General features: G+C 46.3%; 1 pseudogene; it reads right to left on the bottom strand.

Annotated features, from left to right (window-relative positions):
- Positions 1-17706: 17706 nt before the first annotated feature.
- Positions 17707-18219, bottom strand: LOC147663702 (lactoylglutathione lyase pseudogene; annotated as a pseudogene).
- Positions 18220-18702: the final 483 nt, after the last annotated feature.

An 18702-nucleotide genomic window follows, 5' to 3' on the forward strand; every position in this document is an offset into this window, starting at 1 on the left:
ATCAAAGTATAAATAACACACGTCCTGATACAGAGCTCTCTGTGCATGTGGGGCCCCTGCTCTATTGCCGGTGAGTCTCACAGATGTGGGAGGTAAGAAGTGTTCTTATGGGTCCTTCTGGTTCTGCTGTTAATTCCTTCTCTGCTGTTCAGTGAGTGGGTTTTAATAGAGCGGTCCCTTTAAAAGTCTACTTGAAAGCCCTATGCTGCTCTGGTGGCAGCTCTGAGCACTAAGAATTGGAATATGAGAAAGATGCAATAACATACAAAGTGGCTTGTTGGTCTAGGGGACTGATTCTTGCTTAGTGTGTGAGAGGTCCCGGGTTCAAAGCCTGGATGAGCCCATTTTACTTCTTATTTATCTCATATTCAAATTTTTAAATTTTTATTTAATGCGTTTGAAATAAGGAAAAAGGTTTTTTTTTCATCTTTCTGAAGTGTTTTTCAGTGCCCCTATTTTAAACAAAAAAATATTAAAATCAAAAGATAGCTCGTCTGGGATTTGACCCAGGACCTCTCACACCCAAAGCAAGAATCATACTCCTAGACCAACATGCCACTGGGAAGTTCATTTACCAATAGGGTTTAGATGTCGGTACACGTAGAGCTCGTGCTCTATATTTTCGCACCAGTTATGCACATTGCACTGGAAGTCGCAAAAATTAGATCTTGTTGAGGGAAGATGGTTTAAGGCACAAACAGTGACTTCTTTTAGAAAATGTTCACGTCCTTTTATTTCAAACGATTTACAACAAGAAGACATTAATTTTAAAAAAAAATGGATTACACTCATTTCCCTTGCACGAGGTTGTTTCAAATTTGTGAATAGAATATAGTAAGTTTGTTACATTTATAAGATGCAAAAAAGAAGTATCTGATAATGAGCAGAGATGTCAACGAGCGGAAGCCCGAGTGGGATCCGGCTGCACACCGACTGCACTTCCGATTATCACTCGTTGAAACCGGTGCACAGTGACAGACAGACAGACAGACAGGAGGTGGCGCTACGGAGACAACATTGAATATCGAAAAGGAGAGCAATTAGCGAATTCCAACCTTAAAGAGCTTGCAAAGATTATTGCTACTAGGAGCGTTGGCCTTTAAGAACAAAAATAGAAATCATAGATGTCAAAAAAGTAAAATAAACAACCCACCTGATCAGGGACTTGAACCCTGGTCCCTCAGATTAAAAGCCTGATGCTCTACCGACTGAGCTATCCAGGCTCATTTGAAAATTGGCAGGCTTGTGTTTATATATGGGGAAAAATGGCGTCCCCACACTGCTGTTTTCTTTGTTTCATAGTTTTCCTCTGTTTCCTGAGCCCCTCAGATCAATCCAGACAGGATCCATCAGAGAGTTTCACACTCTGAGTGTCTCCCCCGCACTGTGCTCACCACGCATTCTGCCTGCAGAATGAAGGAGCTGTTTGCATGCCATCACATTCACATAACATTAGTGGAAGAGCTCGAGTGCTCCTATGTGCGACTGCTTGTGAGTAGAGTGTGCACATGCATAAGTGTGACTGCTCGTGAGTGGAGTGTGCGACTGCTCGTGAGTGGATTTTGCGCTTGAATTTGTGTAACTGCTTGTGAGTGGAGTGTGTGCGACTGCTCGTGAGTCGAGTGTGCATGTGTGTGACTGCTATTGAGTGGAGTTTGTGCTTGCATGTGTGTGACTGCTTGTTGGAAATGGCCCTGTTTGCAGGGTTATCCCCAAATATTTAGATTTTTCCTCCTATTATTTCCTGACCTGTGTGCATTGGTTTTAGGACTATGGGCACTTAACCACTCCAAATCAGTGATAAAGTATGCTCTCTGTGTAAACTGTGTTATGGATTGGTTTTTTTATGATTGGCTACTTGATTCATGTGTCAGTCCCTAGTAAAGTGCACTGCGAGTGCCAGGGCATATAAATCAAATGCTGTTGGTGGGCTGCAGCACTGGATTGTGCCACCCACGCAAACAGCCTGTAAAGTGTAACTCTGGCCTGCCATTGCGTAGCCTGTCCACAGCCTAGGGCTGCCATGTCGAATTGGCAAGTGCACACACTTGCAAGTCCCTAAACCTTCCCTTTTCTACATGTAAGTCGCCTCGAGGTAGGTCCAATGTACCCCCATGGGCAGGGTGCACTGTATGTGAAAGGTAGGACAAGCGCTGGTGTGTGTGGCATGTCCTGATAGTGAATTTAATTTCTTTTTATTTATTTTAAAAGTTTTATAGAGCGCGAACAAGATCCTTACGGATATCAGAGCTCTTTACATACAGAATGGGATAAAAAGGCAAGGAGTAATAATTAAACAAAACATTTTGTGCAAAGATGAGCAAATTGTTAGAAAAAAAGAAACAAGGTAAGGTAGCAACGGTGCATAGGTTGTCAATATACATAGTCACAAGAGGAAGAGTACTGAGTTACGAGATTACATTAGTCAAAGTTTAGGTAACTTTAGCTAATAGGAGAGATTTTACTTCTTTTTTGAAGGATGCCAAGGATGAGATAAGTCTGATTTCTGGAGGGAGGGCATTCCAGATCCTGGGCGCCATCCCTGAGAAGGAGCATTTATAAGTTTTTTCTTGTGAAATCTCTGAGGTTTCAAAAGAAGATTGTCTGCACTTCTTGTCACTCTTGAGCCACCCGAGATTGTCAGTTTCTGAGCGAGGTAGCTGGGGGAGTTGTGGTGTATAACCTTGTGGGTCATGCAGGCGATTTTCAGGTGTATCCTAGCTTCGTAAGGCAGCCAGTTCAAAGCTTTTAGATCAGGAGAAATGTGTGAAAGTTTTTTTGAGCCCGTGATTAGTCTGTCTGCAGCATTAATAGAGGCTTTTATTGGTGCGGTTGTCGATATGGGGAGACCACAGAGGGCAACACTTCCATAATCCACTCGAGGGATGACTAGGGCTTGGAGTGCAGTTCTGAAGTCATTGAGAGGAAGGAAAGTTTTCAATTTCCGCAATGTGTTGATTTTGAAATTAGCTCCCTTCGTTGCATTGCTGATGTGATGATGCATATTGAGATTGCAGTCAAGGGTTATGCCTAAAGATTTCGCTGAGTCCACAATAGTAGGTTGAACGTTGAGTGCAATGAGATGGTTAAGCCAGGACTGAGTGAGGGGGACTTTGGTGGGAGGCGCTATTAGGAGGAATTCCGTTTTTTGAAGGTTAAGTTTGAGGTGACTCTCTGCCAGCCAAGTCTGTATGTTCCTAAGCGTTGTGTTGAGTATTTTGATGTCATCAAGGGTGTGTATTTTAAGGTAGAGCTGGGTATTGTCTGCGTACATGTGAAATTGAACATTAGATGCTTGAAGTAGTGCGGTAAGTGGTTCCATGAGTATATTGAACAGAGTAGGGGAGAGGGAGGATCCTTGAGGGACACCCAGTGTTACAGGAACTGGTGTGGACATAGTATTGTTAATCTTGAATTTCGCTGGGGACGCACTGAGGTAGTGCTTGATCCTTGTGTGCGCAACCCCATTGCTACAGCCTGGTCCTGCTGGATGGGAGATCGGGAGCGGAATGGCAGTGACCTGAAGAGCGACCAGAAGGCGCGCTACTGAGCGGAGGTACCCGTATACGATCCTTGGTGCTCCCCTGCGGTGGTCGCTGAGTGCCTGGTCTGCTGGCTCTGCGTAAGGACAGGATGTCGAAATCCACTCAGCCTAATAGTATCACACAGTATACAACCCAGCGTCTGCCGTTGCAATGGATTACGGGGCAGAGAGGTCAAGAGGAGTGCGTTGATGTGCCGGCGGAGCCTTCCCGGGCGGATTTGCTGAAGGCCATACAGGGCTCCCATTCTGCGCTGGAGCGGCAGATAGAGACTGTATCGCTTGATGTCAACCTTCTGCGAACGGATCTTCGCAAAGTGGCGGATAAGGTATCGGTGGCTTCCCTCCAGAAGACAGTCATGCAACTCACCTCTATGAAGCACGCATTGGAATGAAAAGCTGAGGACGCGGAGGGTAGGGCGTGCCGCAGCAACATTAGAGTCCTGGGTGTGCCGGAGCGATTGGAGGCGGGGAATGCCGAGCGCTTCCTGGAGGACTGGATTCAGACTCAACTGTGCCCGCATGGGCTATCAAATGTATTTGGCATCGAACGGGCGCATAGGGCCATGGTACCCCCCGCACCCGGGGAAGCCTCCGAGGGCATTGATTGCGAAGATCCTGAACTATATAGTCCGGGATTGCATTCTGAAGGCGGCGAGGTAGACGGAGTCTCTCACCATTGAGAACAGCCACATATGCATCTATCCTGATTACACCCAACAGGTGCAAGAGCAGCGGAAGTCCTACCTGGGAGTCAAGCAGAAGCTCCAGGAGATGAAGCTACAATATATGCTGTTATATCCGGCCAAGGTCAAGGTGATATCTCAGGGCCGGGCGCATTTCTTCGAATAGCCCGCTGAGGTGTGGGAGTGGCAGGAGATACAGGGGTGACAACATGCCCTCGGGAGAGTGAGGGGGGCCCTGTGAGACCTGGGGGAACCATCCCCAGAGACGACGATGCGGAAGGCGGAGCCGTTGGGACCTTCCTTGGCAAGGGATGGTCCAGAGTCCTCGGGCGCATCCGCCCCTGGGGACGTGTTGGTTCCAGATACCCTGCAGGACATTGTGCCAGGTACAGACTCTACGGCTCCGGTGATCCCAGAGACTGGAATGTCTGAACTGCTGCAGGGGACGGCTCTGTCGTAAGCTACTGTTGGAGTGAAGAGTGTTGTGCTCTGCTTTGGGGGCTTTAGTGCTGGGCCTTGAGTTTGTATGAGGTACCTGGGAGCCGTGCTGTTCGAGCTTGAATGACGGAGAGGAGCGTAGGACCTGTATCCAGTTGGAACGACCTTATGTGGCGGTGTCTGTCTTTATTTTGGCTGGGGAGGGCCCTGCTTTGGGACTGATGCCGGCGGCCAAGCCCAGGTTCATTCCTGTACGTCTGGGTCCCATGGGGAGCTAGAAGGGGGGTGGGTGGTGTTTGGTTGGGTGTGTGTGTGTGTGTGTATTGGATGGGACGAATAGGGTGGCTGTGTACATCCTGGCACCAGCAGGGGGAGGGCAGGATAGCGTGTTTTGTTGTTGCTGTCATCTTGCTCGTGGGTGGGGGTGGGGGTAGATGTTATGGGGGGGTTGTGGGGTTGGGGGGCTTGGGGGGTTGGTGGGGTTGGGAGGGGAAATTGTTGCTGGCATCGAGAGTACTGTGTTTCTGTTTTTTGAATGGCTGATCAGATGGGCTAGGTACCCCGGCCTGGATGCTGGTTGGGCCCGTGGGTGGCGGAACACGCCGTTTGTAATATATGTTCAGGTTGGGCGTGATCTCCTGTCATGGGGTTTAAATTCTTAACTTGGAACGTGCGTGGATTGGGCACTTGCACTAAAAGATACAGGGTCCTTTCATTCCTCCGACGCCAAGGCGTCTCCATTGCGTGCCTCCAGGAGACCCACTTGAACGAAGAGGGTGCCCAGAAGCTGTCCTAAAAATGGCGGGCCAGATGTTTCATTCATCCTATTCTACCTATGCCAGGGGGGGCCTAATCTGGGTAGCACCTGGGGTTCCCTGTACCGTGATTGTGTAACAATAATAAATGCATGGGGCTAGTGGCAGACTGTATGAAAGGAAGGGCTATTTGTATTTAAAGAATGTAAATCGAGAGAAGATTTGTGGTATCTACAGTCCAAAGACAATAGAAATAGAGGAAGGGCTGACATCCTTATTCTATGACATAGATGCCTTTGGCTGGGGAAATTTCAGCAGAGTAGTTGGCTCACTGTGTATGTGCAGGGGCTTTGAGTGACTTTTGACCAGGGTTCAAAAACCCCAGGTGGGGAAAATCTTTTTTTTTTTTTTTTTAAATTTTATTTCTAAATTCCACAAATGAAAGCTGTGCCTTTGTAAATGACCCCCTAGCAGTATCTGGGAGAACTATGGCCTCCTTACTCATAGTGCATGTCAGGCATTGATAATGGCATGCTGGGTGGCACGTGGATAGGGGGGACAGGTTTTCTATGAAAGAAATCACTTATTTAGTGGAATGAGAATTTGGGGATGATTGTGTAAGAATTGGAAATGCATGGGGCTAGTGGCAGACTGTATGAAAGGAAGGGCTATTTGTATTTAAAGAATGTAAATCGAGAGAAGATTTGTGGTATCTACAGTCCAAAGACAATAGAAATAGAGGAAGGACTGACATCCTTATTCTATGACATAAATGCCTTTGGCTGGGCAACTTTCAGCAGAGTAGGTGGCTCACTGTGTATGTGCAGGGACCTAGAGTGAGTTTTGACCAGGGTTCAAACCCCAGTTGGGGGAAATCGTTTTTTAAAAAAATTTTTATTTTTATTTCTAAATTCCACAAATGAAAGCTGTGCCTTTGTAAATGACCCCCTAGCAGTATCTGGGAGAACTATGGCCTCCTTACTCATAGTGCATGTCAGGCATTGATAATGGCATGCTGGGTGGCACGTGGATAGGGGGGACAGGTTTGCTATGAAAGAAATCACTTATTTAGTGGAATGAGAATTTGGGGATGATTGTGTAAGAATTGGAAATGCATGGGGCTAGTGGCAGACTGTATGAAAGGAAGGGCTATTTGTATTTAAAGAATGTAAATCGAGAGAAGATTTGTGGTATCTACAGTCCAAAGACAATAGAAATAGAGGAAGGACTGACATCCTTATTCTATGACATAAATGCCTTTGGCTGGGGAACTTTCATCAGAGTAGGTGGCTCACTGTGTATGTGCAGGGGCTTTGAGTGACTTTTGACCAGGGTTCAAACCCCAGGTGGGGGAAATCGTTTTTTTTAAATTTTTTTTTTTATTTCTAAATTCCACAAATGAAAGCTGTGCCTTTGTAAATGACCCCCTAGCAGTATCTGGGAGAACTATGGCCTCCTTACTCATAGTGCATGTCAGGCATTGATAATGGCATGCTGGGTGGCACGTGGATAGGGGGGACAGGTTTGCTATGAAAGAAATCACTTATTTAGTAGAATGAGAATTTGGGGATGATTGTGTAAGAATTGGAAATGCATGGGGCTAGTGGCAGACTGTATGAAAGGAAGGGCTATTTGTATTTAAAGAATGTAAATCGAGATAAGATTTGTGGTATCTACAGTCCAAAGACAATAGAAATAGAGGAAGGACTGACATCCTGATTCTATGACATAAATGCCTTTGGCTGGGTAACTTTCAGCAGAGTAGGTGGCTCACTGTGTATGTGCAGGGGCTTTGAGTGAGTTTTGACCAGGGTTCAAACCCCAGGTGGGGGAAATCGTTTTTTTTTTATTTATTTTTTTATTTCTAAATTCCACAAATGAAAGCTGTGCCTTTGTAAATGACCCCCTAGCAGTATCTGGGAGAACTATGGCCTCCTTACTCATAGTGCATGTCAGGCATTGATAATGGCATGCTGGGTGGCACGTGGATAGGGGGGACAGGTTTGCTATGAAAGAAATCACTTATTTAGTGGAATGAGAATTTGGGGATGATTGTGTAAGAATTGGAAATGCATGGGGCTAGTGGCAGACTGTATGAAAGGAAGGGCTATTTGTATTTAAAGAATGTAAATCGAGAGAAGATTTGTGGTATCTACAGTCCAAAGACAATAGAAATAGAGGAAGGACTGACATCCTTAATCTATGACATAAATGCCTGTGGCTCTGGAACTTTCATCAGAGTAGGTGGTGCACTGTGTATGTGCAGGGGCTTTGAGTGAGTTTTGACCAGGGTTCAAACCCCAGGTGGGGGAAATCGTTTTTTTTTTTTTTTTTTTATTTCTAAATTCCACAAATGAAAGCTGTGCCTTTGTAAATGACCCCCTAGCAGTATCTGGGAGAACTATGGCCTCCTTACTCATAGTGCATGTCAGGCATTGATAATGGCATGCTGGGTGGCACGTGGATAGGGGGGACAGGTTTGCTATGAAAGAAATCACTTATTTAGTGGGATGAGAATTTGGGGATGATTGTGTAAGAATTGGAAATGCATGGGGCTAGTGGCAGACTGTATGAAAGGAAGGGCTATTTGTATTTAAAGAATGTAAATCGAGAGAAGATTTGTGGTATCTACAGTCCAAAGACAATAGAAATAGAGGAAGGACTGACATCCTTATTCTATGACATAAATGCCTTTGGCTGGGGATCTTTCATCAGAGTAGGTGGCTCATTGTGTACAGCTGGGGCTTTGAGTGAGTTTTGACCAGGGTTCAAACCCCAGGTGGGGGAAATCTTTTTTTTTTATTTTTATTTTTTATTTCTAAATTCCACACATGAAAGCTGTGCCTTTGTAAATGACCCCCTAGCAGTATCTGGGAGAACTATGGCCTCCTTACTCATAGTGCATGTCAGGCATTGATAATGGCATGCTGGGTGGCACGTGGATAGGGGGGACAGGTTTGCTATGAAAGAAATCACTTATTTAGTAGAATGAGAATTTGGGGATGATTGTGTAAGAATTGGAAATGCATGGGGCTAGTGGCAGACTGTATGAAAGGAAGGGCTATTTGTATTTAAAGAATGTAAATCGAGAGAAGATTTGTGGTATCTACAGTCCAAAGACAATAGAAATAGAGGAAGGACTGACATCCTTATTCTATGACATAAATGCCTTTGGCTGGGCAACTTTCAGCAGAGTAGGTGGCTTACTGTGTATGTGCAGGGACCTAGAGTGAGTTTTGACCAGGGTTCAAACCCCAGTTGGGGGAAATCGTTTTTTTAAAAAATTTTAATTTTTATTTCTAAATTCCACAAATGAAAGCTGTGCCTTTGTAAATGACCCCCTAGCAGTATCTGGGAGAACTATGGCCTCCTTACTCATAGTGCATGTCAGGCATTGATAATGGCATGCTGGGTGGCACGTGGATAGGGGGGACAGGTTTGCTATGAAAGAAATCACTTATTTAGTAGAATGAGAATTTGGGGATGATTGTGTAAGAATTGGAAATGCATGGGGCTAGTGGCAGACTGTATGAAAGGAAGGGCTATTTGTATTTAAAGAATGTAAATCGAGAGAAGATTTGTGGTATCTACAGTCCAAAGACAATAGAAATAGAGGAAGGACTGACATCCTTATTCTATGACATAAATGCCTTTGGCTGGGGAACTTTCAGCAGAGTAGGTGGCTCACTGTGTATGTGCAGGGGCTTTGAGTGAGTTTTGACCAGGGTTCAAACCCCAGCTGGGGGGAATCGTTTTTTTTTTATTTCTAAATTCCACAAATGAAAGCTGTGCCTTTGTAAATGACCCCCTAGCAGCATCTGGGATAACTATGGCCTCCTTACTCATAGTGCATGTCAGGCATTGATAATGGCATGCTGGGTGGCACGTGGATAGGGGGGACAGGTTTGCTATGAAAGAAATCACTTATTTAGTGGGATGAGAATTTGGGGATGATTGTGTAAGAATTGGAAATGCATGGGGCTAGTGGCAGACTGTATGAAAGGAAGGGCTATTTGTATTTAAAGAATGTAAATCGAGAGAAGATTTGTGGTATCTACAGTCCAAAGACAGTAGAAATAGAGGGAGGACTGACAACCTTATTCTATGACATAGATACCTGTGGCTGGGGAACTTTCAGCAGAGTAGGTAGCTCACTGTTAATGTACAGGGGCTTTGAGTGAGTTTTGACCAGGGTTCAAACCCCACCTCGGAAAATTATTTTTTAATATTATTTTTATTTTTTTAAACAATTTATTTATTTTAGCAGAGTGAAACATAGTCCTTTGGAAATGCTCAACTGATAATAATGAAAGACCAAGTAGAAAATCTATGGCATATGTCACATCAGATGTGGCATATGCCACATGACAGAGTGACACGTGTCACATGCCAGACTTAGGCTCCAACCCCTTCTCGCATTGCGAGAAGGTGCCGGTGTTGTGTAATATCAGGTATCCCCTCGGGATCGTGTATCCCCTTCGCTTCGACAGATTCCGGAGGTCCTGCCTATTGGACAGCTCGGGCGAGCCCCCAGCAGCCCCGCCCATCCCAGGAGAGGTGAACCTCGGCTCAAATAGACAGAACGAGCAGCGCGCCGAGCAGAGCTGCTGATAGACGGGTGATTCTTATACAGCAATTGAATCCCTTACGTCTTGGAGAAAGAAGAGGAAATAATTCACGGAGCTGAAATTAGCTCAAATTTCGATTCTTTTCTGGGCCAAGTCCAACTGCTGGCTAAGGTTATTATTACGTTCCTGGATGCAGTTATTTTAGGACGCACGATTACAAAGTGATTTACAGTAAAATCTTTATTGACATGTTTTTCATTTATGTGCGATAATATGTCTGTGGTATGTGAGCATATATTTGTGTATCTGGGAAAAATCATGTATGCCTTTGTGTCACTTTCATCGTGAGCTGTTTAGGGCACACATATTTGTATATCTACTTACTTTAGTTCAAGCACATTGCTCGCAAGGTTTCAGAGTGCTATGTGTGGCATTTTCATAATTTTAGTGTAATTATTGAGCGAAACTTCTATGACAATGAGGGACTCGTTCTCACGCGCGAAGTTAAGTAATGAAGACATGAAAAACATGTAAATATCAGAAATTACTCCCATTTGAGCAACGAACCTCTACGGGCCACTGACAGACATTGAATTATGACGCCCAGTGACAATACCCGACTATCACAATTTAAGTGATAGTAGCATAGTGATGCAAGCAAAAATACACATGTCAAGGAACAGTCGCAAAGAAAAACTTACATACAAGAGGGAATTATAAACTTGTATCGTGTGGGAAACAATACCAGAGTGATAAGCAGGTGGCACTGCTGGGAGCGGCTCAGACTCCGGTGTTGTGTAATATGTGGTATCCCCCTGGTATCGTATATCCCCTGCACTTCGGCTTTCTTCGGAGAATACATTCAGCCCGTTCAGGATCAGACATAAGCAGTCGATCTCTGCTCGGGCTGAGTGCGGGGATACACGATTTCACTGGATACGAAACGGAGCTAAGAAGGCTATTAATTACTCACGTTTGTTTAATGTAGGAGTCAATGCTGCACATGGAAATACACAGGAAGCAATTAATTCTATGGCAGGACAGGAGGCTTCAGATTATGCTTTCTCTATTTCTTTACTACTAACAGCAGCCAATAGAAACACAGTAAAGAAACGAAAAAACTACCACTCCCATGAGCCCTTAGGCCAACCATAGAGAGTACATGCTATATAAGGAACCATAGAGGACAACACTTCCTCTTTCTTTGCTGCTTCGCAGCCAGTTAAGTGCTTTTTGTATTTCATTTCTTACTGGTGTGTTTCATTGCACTGTTTAATTGCTTGTTTACCTTTATGCCGGTTTTTCGCTGTAGCGTTTGTGTTCAAATCCGCATTGCGCGCTGCGCTGCCACCGGCGTTGGTCTTTCGAGTTTGCACGTTGTTGTGTGATTCTGAGAGCGCGTGGTCGCCTCTCTTGCCTTGCGGGCGCTTTGTGCCCGCGTTGGTGCTTCTGTGGAGTGGGACCGGAGCTCGGGGACTTGTGCGCGCGTGTCGCGCGCCGCTCCTCTTCCGGGAAGCAGGCACGCCACCGCGCATGCGCATTGGTGGCTTTGTGACGCTCCGTGTGACAGGAGCTTGTGAACGCTACGAGGCGGCGCATTTTCTCATTGCCTCTGCCCACTTGCCTGCCGGAGAGCTCCTCTGACGTCCTCTACCTCTCGGAAGGTTTTGGGCTGCATAACTTTTAGAGGCGGTGCCTAGGGTGTTCAATTCACGCAAGCTGGTCCCTCCACTTTTTATTCTGCTGGTTTTGGGTCGAGTTGTGGCTCTGCCTTTGTAGCTTGCGTGGGGCAGTCACCCCCCCTGTCGGAGTCACTTGATTGTGACCTATTCTTTGCAATTGGTTTTGCTGTGGGCCTCTAGATTTACTTCGGTATTTCTGGATTCTTGTTTGTTCAAGTTCTTCTACCTGTTTTTTCCTCAGTGCATTCCATCACCATGGCAGACTACGTCGATGCTGAGGAATATTTTTATGAGGAGGAGCAGGAGGACTCCTTTGAGTATGATTTAGTCGATGCCCTTGACCAAGGCGTTCAGCAGTCTGTTAATACTGCATTGGTCCGTGCCATTGGGCCTCTGAAACGTCATTTGGCTGACTATGCCCAACAACAGGGTTGGATTCCATCCTCTACCTCTATGCATTCTTCTAAGTCACCTAGTAACCCACACAGGTCTGACTTTGTTCGTTTGGCCAGGTCTTTGTCTGCTCCTGCTCCGGACACTGAGGATACCTCTTCCTCATCATCTTCTGGTCCTTCTGGTCCCCCTCCGGCAAAGAAGTCCCGGAAGGAGCATTTTGTGGACGCTTCTCCACATCCCCCAATCTTGACTTTTGAGCCTACAGACATCATCCACCCTAACTCCAAGGTTTGGTGCCCTGCCTATATTCAAGACCATATCCGCGACTCTTTTGATCAGGAGGTGTGTGCTCGGTTACGTTCTGAGTGCCCTCGTCCGGAGTTGGCGGACAAATTGGCTGATACTCCGGAGGTCGATCCCACAATTTTGACTTACCATAAGAAATTTAATAAGGATCCCAAGAAGGGTATTGACCGCTCTTGGCGCCTGTGCCAGGACAAGTTACTGGATATCCTTGGTCCTTTGACAAAAATCCTGGATCTGGCATACCAAGCCCAAGGGGAGGCGTCTGGCATTGATCCCGATGTCCTCATTGGCTGGGCCCAAAGGGCTATCTGTCTCTTAGGGAACGCAAACTGTGCCCTTTCAACGGAACGTCGGCGTTCCATCTTAATCAAAATGGATCCACGTTTATCAGAGCTGGCTACTTCCGAATCCGGTGCCCTGGCTCAAGGTCTGTTGAAAGAGCTGACTAAGTTTGTGGCGACTTTTAGTGGCCTAGACAAGGCGCAATCTTCTTTGCGTAGGGCGTTCCGCCCGGTTTTTGCCAAGGCCGGACGTTCAGGGGGACGTTCGTTCGGCCGAGGTTCTGGTCAACAACGTGGCCAGCAGTCCCATCAGGGTGGAGGCGGACAGCGCCAGCAGCAGCAGCAGTCCTATTCCGGATCCAAATCCACCTTCTACCCCTCCCGGAAAGGTCGAGGCCAAGGCAACAAGGGAGGCTACGGTGGTAACCAGGGAGGACGACAGGATTACTCCTCTGCAGGTGAGCCTGATTACTTTCGACAGTGTTGTTTTGGGGGGCAGGATTCAGTGTTTTCTAGAGAATTGGCGCTCGATCTCCAGCGATGCATGGATATTGCAAACAGTGCAGGGGTACCACATCGAGTTCTACCATCCCCCTCTTCAGGGTCCCGTCCCTTCTCCCCTTGTTTTTTCCCAACGAGATCGCGAGGTGATCTCCAAGGAAATCGATTCCCTTCTTCTCAAAGGGGCCATTGTGCGAACGAACCGCCATCCACAGGGGTTCGTCAGCAATGTGTTTCTGGTGGAGAAGAAGGGGGGAGGGTCTCGCCTTGTACTCAACCTCAAGGAATTCAACAACGGGGTGATCTATCGTCACTTCAAGATGGAGGGCATCCATCTTCTCAGGGATCTTCTTCGCAAGGGCTACTGGATGGTTCGCCTGGATTTGAAGGACGCCTACTTGTCCATTCCCATCTTTCCGCCTCATCGCCGTTTTCTGCAGTTCCAATGGCTGGGGAACTGGTTCGAATACACGGTACTCCCGTTCGGTCTCTCGTCCGCCCCATGGTGCTTCACGAAGCTCCTGCGACTAGTCATGGAATCACTGCGTGCGCGGGGGGTGAGACTTATAGTGTATCTGGACGACATTCTTTTGCTGGCTCAGTGTCCTCTGCAACTGCGCTCCCATTTGTCTTGGACAGTCGATCTACTTCAGTCTCTCGGATTTCTAGTGAATCCGCAGAAGTCTCATTTACTTCCCACTCAATCGATGGAGTTTCTGGTTTCCTTGTGGATTCGGTCTCTTGCCAACTTCTTTTACCTGCCCAGAAGGTCAGGTCTATCAAGAGGGAGTTGAAGTCACTGTTGTCTGCACCGAACGTATCGTTGCGGTCGATCGCTCGGATTGTCGGGCTGTTGGCTTCTTCCATCCAGGCGATATTTCCGGGTCCTCTGCATTATCGGGCCTTGCAACGCCTCAAAATCAGACACTTGCAGAAGGGTCTTCGGTATTCCGATCTGGTTCCTCTGTCCCAGGATGCGAAGTCGGAAATGATGTGGTGGCTCCATCACATGGAAGCTTGGAACGGGAAAGCTCTGTTCGGCTCGACTCCGGACCTGGTTTTGGAATCGGATGCGAGTCTTTGGGGCTGGGGAGCCCGTTGCGGGGACTTGACGACGGGCGGCCGTTGGTCTCAGGACGAATTAGCCCTTCATATCAACTGCCTGGAGCTTCTGGCGGGATCATTTGCGATCCGCAGTTTGGCTCCGCAAGCCACCAGCTGTTGCATTTTGCTTCGCATGGACAACATCTCGGCGGTGCGATATGTGAACAAATTGGGGGGGACTCGGTCGAAGTTGTTAGCGGAGATTGCGAAGGACTTCTGGCATTTCTGCCTACAGAGAAAGATCACTCTTATTGCAGAGTATCTTCCGGGTCGCCAAAATCAAGTGGCCGACTGGAACTCTCGCCATCTCCTGGACTTCAGCGACTGGCGTCTTCACCCTCGGGTCTTTCGCTCCCTGTCTCGCCTGTGGGGTCGCCCCTGATCGATCTCTTCGCCTCTCGCCTCAATGCTCAACTACCCAGGTTTTACAGCTGGCGTCCGGATCCGGAGGCCATCGCCACGGATGCCTTTCTCCAGACTTGGCCTCCACAGCTTTGCTATGCCTTTCCCCCGTTCGCGATGATCCCGCGAGTCTTGGCCAGGACGAAACAGTTTCTGTCGGAGATTGTTCTGATCACTCCTCTTTGGAGAGCTCAAGCTTGGTTTCCGGACCTTCTGGAAATGAGTTGCTCGACACCATTTCTGCTTCCAGCGAGGTGGAACTTGCTGTTGGATCCTCTGCTCCACCCGCATCCCCTAGTCTTGTCGGGCCAGCTCCGTCTTGTAGCGTGGCGTCTCTCGGGGAACGCTGGAAAGTCCCTGGCTTATCTGGAGACGCTGAGAGATTTATCAGTGAAGCTTGGGCCCCCAACACGCGCAAACGTTATGCGTCAGCTTGGCGTAGGTGGTGTGATTGGTGTTCTGAACGGAATCTGGATCACACTTCTGCAGATATCTCTCTAGTGGTTAATTTTCTTGCTTCCATCGCTTCTGCTGGTTCTGCTTACAGGACCGTCAATTCTTTCCGTTCCGCTCTCTCTTCGGGCCATGCTTTGGTCGACGGTAAGCCTGTTGGGGAACATCCTCTCATCTCTGCATTGTTGCGTGGCGTGCGAATGGCTAAACCGCCATGCCCGAAATATGTGGCTCTTTGGGACGTCTCCATTGTGCTGCGTTTTCTGGAGGCTTGGCCTCCCAACGCTTCTCTGTCCCGTAAGCAGTTGTCTGCGAAATTGACAATGCTTTTGTGCTTAGTGTCTTGTAAGCGTGTTTCAGATGTCCGTGCGTTGGACCTCGCTGGTCGTTCCTTTTCTCCGGAAGTGGTTACTTTTACGATTTCCAGGCGTATCAAGACTAATCTGTCTACTGTCACTTATCCTGCATTTCCTCACCACCCACAATTGTGTGTGGTACGCTGCATAAAGGATTATGAGGTGAGTACTGCTCCTCTTCGTCAAGATATGTCTGGACAGTTATTGATTGCTTTGTTAAAACCTTTTAAGCCTGTGGCGTCAGCTACTCTTGCTCGATGGGTACGCTGGCTTATGTCTGAAGCAGGAATTGATACCTCCATCTTTGGAGCTCACTCCGCGAGGGGTGCCATGGCCTCTAAGGCTTTTCGTGTTGGTGTAAGTTTGCATGACATTGTGAAAACAGCTGATTGGTCTTCTGATACAGTGTTTAAAACATTTTATTTCAAACCCATTGTCGATATTGCATCTGTTGTGGTGGAACAGCTTTGAACAAGCATAATCTGAAGCCTCCTGTCCTGCCATAGAATTAAAAATTTGCAAACATTCGTGACAAGAATTTTCAATTCTATTAAGGACACGGAGGCGAGGATTATCCCACCCATTGGTATTCTACTGCATTGTTCATGTGCATCTTGGCTTTACTATGATCTGCATTGTTTTGCATTGATGTTTTTTCCCCACCCTATGTGATGCGACCTTCAAAGGTTTTTGGGGATGTGTATTACGGCTCTGTTTTTCTTTCAGGTTCGGACCAGAAGTGATTTGTCATCTTGGTCTTTCCGGCACCGTTTTCCACGCCTTGGATCCTGGATTTGCTGTATTTCCTGATGCACCTTCGGCGCTTTTGGAATGGTTGCCTGTTTTCCTGTTGGATTTCTTTGCGGTTCAGCCTTCGGACTTTCCTTTCTGGATGGTTGGCGGTATTTTTCTTCAAATGACTTTAGACTGTTATGGTTCCTGGACAAAGAAAGAGGAAGTGTTGTCCTCTATGGTTCCTTATATAGCATGTACTCTCTATGGTTGGCCTAAGGGCTCATGGGAGTGGTAGTTTTTTCGTTTCTTTACTGTGTTTCTATTGGCTGCTGTTAGTAGTAAAGAAATAGAGAAAGCATAATCCTCGCCTCCGTGTCCTTAATAGAATTGAAAATTCTTGTCACGAATGTTTGCAAATTTTTAATTACGCGACGTTTCTTTATTAAAAGAGTCAATTCTGCACATGAAGAGACAGGACGCAAATCTCGAGTAGAACAAAGAAAGAAACATGAAATAAATAAAAAAGTATACGCATGCACGGAGTGAAATAATTACGTGTATTTTCGAGGCATGCACGGAATGAAAGAATCGAACGAGGCATGCACGAAGTGAAAGAGTACATTTTCAAGGAGAAAAAGTACATTTTCAAGGAGAAAACAAAGAGATGCAACACTGTATGGAAGCGCAGTTAATGGCTAAATTACATAAATAAACTCTTATTTCATGGATTTTACGTTCTTTTTTAAATTATATTGGTTTTATTGTGAATCTTTTTTTATTTGCTCACACTGTGGCTCTTCTCTGTGAGCGTTCTGACATTCGTACAATTAGTGTGACTCTGCTTTTAACACTTACTTTTTTGATAACACATCTGCCCATCTTTGTGTACTGTGCAGTGCGGCTCAACTCAGATTTAACATATTACAGCATCAAAAATTCAAGTGAACAAGTTCCACCAGTCGAGTTTTGGATTTGAAAGAGGCCAAGAGATAACAGAAAACTATGCTTATCACCGAAATAAGAATATTCTGCTTAAATGTCAGACGACATTCTGAAACATGTGAAATAGGTTGATGACTGATGTGCTGTGGTGAAATGCATGCTGTAATGACACATTTGCGTAAAGTAATGTGCACACCACCACCACTCGGAAACATGTTTGCATTTTTATATATCTGTTACTTTTCTACAAAACATTAGAAAAATATAGTGACGCCATGTTCCTGAGGTTGTACAATATTCAGACACTAGGTAACCTTTTTCAGCAGAAGGCTGGCCTATACAAGATGTTCACAGCACTCAAGAAAGATGACAAAATCACAAAGGAAAAAAAGGGAGAAATGCGGAGTTAGCCTTTTTTAAAAAGTGTAATGTCAAGTACAACAAAGATATGGAATTCCAATATTTCTAACAAGTAGTGGTTTTATCGTACAGGCTCATTTTCAGCCTCCTGGAGCGATCTCTTCGAACATTTGATGGCACGGACCCAAAAGCTAAGATCTTTATACAATATTTAACATGTTGTTGGGACTGAGGATTTCAATCCAGTAACCGTCAGGATCCTGTAGAAAAGCAAGTCCTTCCATTTTACCATCATCTGGTTGCTTCACAGATGTTACTCCCAGACCTTCAAATCTTTTACAAGCTGTGTAGACATCTTGAAATGCAATGCCAATGTGCCCAAATGCTCGAGGTTCAGAGCTTCTGTTATGATAACTCTTCTCTTCACTTCCCCAATTATGAGTCAGTTCTATTGTGGCCTTCCTGGAAAAAGTCCTTGCTGTTCGTTCTTTTGTATCGCTGGGGATATCCTTTTTGTGCCCATAACCCATGAAATAAAGTGAAAATTTCATAGATGAAAAATCACATTTCTGCAAGAGTGTCATTCCAAAAACTTTGGTGTAAAATTCTAATGACTTCTTAGGATCTTTTATCCTAAGCATAGTTTGCTCCATCAAGTAATCCTTAGTCCCAGTCGGTGCATGCGCCGGCCACGTCCTCTTTGGACAGGCCATGCAATTCCGGCGCCAGGACTTCGGACATGATGCTGCTGTGGCGGCGGGTTTCGAACGAAAGAGAGGAGACCTGACCCTGGGGCTGAACTAAGCGATACTAAAGGGATGATGGACAGAACCTTTGAGCAAATCAAACACTCACCCCCAGTCAAGTGATCTGGGTTTAATCCATCAACATTCTTTAGCTCATTCCACCACCCCAGTTCAGATATAGCCATATGCAAATCAGTCTGACCCTGTGCCTCATGGGAAGAGTCCAGCCCGAACTGCCAAGCCATATCTTCCCTGGACCGGAAGCTAGCATCCTGGGACCGGTTTCGGGTTCATAACCTTCATCAGCCAGGCTATCTTGAATCCAGTGGCAAAGCGAGCAAGGGACCCACGTCTGGGCATACCCTGCCAACTTAGGACGAACAAAGTGATACCAAAGGGGATGATGGACGGAGCGTTTGAGCAAATCAAACACTCACCCCCAGTTAAGTG

Source organism: Lissotriton vulgaris, unplaced genomic scaffold, assembly GCF_964263255.1.
Source record: "Lissotriton vulgaris unplaced genomic scaffold, aLisVul1.2 SCAFFOLD_602, whole genome shotgun sequence".
NCBI classification, from domain to species: domain Eukaryota; kingdom Metazoa; phylum Chordata; class Amphibia; order Caudata; family Salamandridae; genus Lissotriton; species Lissotriton vulgaris.